Source organism: Lupinus angustifolius, chromosome LG07 (assembly GCF_001865875.1).
Source record: "Lupinus angustifolius cultivar Tanjil chromosome LG07, LupAngTanjil_v1.0, whole genome shotgun sequence".
In the NCBI taxonomy this organism is placed as follows: Eukaryota; Viridiplantae; Streptophyta; class Magnoliopsida; order Fabales; family Fabaceae; genus Lupinus; species Lupinus angustifolius.
The window spans coordinates 15,873,079-15,875,577 of record NC_032015.1 but is presented as its reverse complement, the minus strand read 5'-3'; positions in this window follow the sequence as shown (position 1 = coordinate 15,875,577).

The window sequence follows — 2,499 nt, the reverse complement described above, 5'->3', positions numbered from 1 at the left end:
TTTTTCGGGGCGTTACAACATGGTATCAGAGCGGCTCTTTCCTAATCGGCCTTGGGCATGGCCTTACATGCTTTCTTGTGTGACTTTGTTTGTTAGTTGCTTGTCTGATTGATTGATTGTGTGATTGTTTGATCGGAGTATGACCTTGGGATAAGTTTGGTGAGGAAGAGTATCTCACCTAGTCTAATGGTCACAGATTCAGATGGCTGGAAGAGGAACCGCTAACCTAGATTTTGTGGCGGCGATGACCGCAACTATTAGATGCAAGCTCTATGAAGAGAGCGTTGAGGTGAGGAATGTGACACTGGAGAGTGTCGTACAACCTGCAAGTTCCTACGGTCCTCAGAGGAACTCTGGACAAGGGTTTGGAAAGGGAAGATCCTTCAACCGCAACCAGAAACCTTACGCTTCATCCTCTAGGAGTCAGCAGAATAATATCAAGCCTTACAACACTAGGAACTTCAAACAAGGGAACAACAATAGCAGCACTAGCAGCAAGAACAACAGTCGAGTGAATCCTTCGGGTGGGAACAATAACAACCCCATACACCCCTCGTGTTCAAAGTGCCACAAAAGGCACTATGGTTTCAAGTGTACAGTGTGCTTTCACTGTAATCAACCGGGTCACATCAGGCGGATGTGCCCACAACGGATAAAGGAAGAAGTGAACACGGTACAAGCGGCAAGACCAAAGGCCAATAGCAAGGTATTCACCATGAGCGGAGCTGAGATTGAGGCGAATGAGGACCTCATATAAGGTACAGATCGTTCGAATGAGATTTCTTTATCTGTGCTCTTCGATTTGGGTGAGACCCATTCGTTCTTATCTGTAGATGTTGCCAACCGTTTAGATTTGTCTATAGGAATGAATTGTTTATCTAGGAACCATATGATATTGAGCTACTTTAATAGGACAGTAGTGTTTAGTGACCCTAAAGAATCCCTTGAAACCGATTAGATATAGTTAGAGAATAAGCTAAGTTTTGAGACTATGCCGAAGAGAATTGGTGTTCGAAGTGCGAAAACCCTCCAAGGAAAGGAGATTACCTTGGTTAAGGTTATTTAGAGTCACGTAAATGGAGAATATACGACGAGGGAGGTCGATTAAACCCTAAATGAATCCTATCCCCATCTGTTCGAATGAGAGGTATGTTCTATTTTCGAGGACGAAAATCTTTTAAGGGGGAGAGGATTGTAACACCGCGAATTTTATGAGTTTGAATTATAAGATTTTACTAATATTTTCATTAATTATATATTCGAAAATGAATTTCTGGGAATTTTCAGTAAAGAATTAGACGAAACTGTAGTTGAGTTTTATTCTTGAAATTTTATTTCCGATTTTATGGTAAATTTTGGTAATTTTCTGAGACAGTCGGTTCTGGACCACTGTCGGGGCCGAATCCGCCCGGTACGGCTTAAAAAGCGTTTTTTTGAGTTCCGTAACTCGGAATTGAATTCCGATTGCGCCATTGGATTCGTAATTTAATTTCGAGTCAAAATAGACTCTGATTACACTCATACCTATTTTCTAAATATTTTTCAATCGGAATGTCGAAATCCGAAATTCTAATCGGATATTAGGATCGGGCGATTTAAAATACCCGATCGAGTATTGGCCGATTATACTCGGGAATGTTTATCACACGTGTCCGCAAGGTGATCATTACACATTGGGATGAGAGATTTGACTTCCATAAAGCAAGTCTCCCATCACTTTCACCATATCTCATGAGCTCATCATTAGCCACCCTATGAGATTTGTCCTTATTGCCTAGGGAAAATCTGATTTCCCTCTCTCCTTAAACCCTCACACTCCACACTTCACTCACTCACTTTTGCATTTTCAAAGAGAAGGTAACTCTCTCTATTTTTCTCTCATTTTTCTCAAGTCTTCTTCCATCTTCAATCCTTGATCTCTCAACATTCAACCAATGGATGTTGATGAGATTTAAGTATGTCGTTCATGAGTATGTCAAGAACATATTCAACCGTTGAAATTTTCTAAAACGCTTTATAACTCATTTTCTCTTCACAACCGAAAATGATGTGGTTCTTGAACTCATGAAAATATTTTGTTGAAAATATGAACAACTTGTGTTCTATAAAGTTGTTATAATGTTGTATTACATACTTTTGTTGTTTTAGCCAAAGGGGATGATGATAAAATCAAAGGAACCTTTAGGAAATGTTTTGTAAAAATGAGAATGTATGTATTTCTATTTGTTTTTAGCCTTAAACCATGGCTTGAAACAAGTTGAAAAAATAGAAATCTTTGTTAACAAGGATGTTGAAGTTTATGAGTACATGTAGGTCTCATGAAACTCTTAAATGATACTATGTATAACTTACTTTAAAGTGGTAAGATTATCAAAGAATGTTTTAAATCGGAATATGGAGTTTTAAGTATTTTGGTAACGATTTTTGAAATATCGGAAACTAACGAGTTTTATTATGGTAGTTACGAAGATTCCCGGCATTTGAACCTTGCAACCCAAC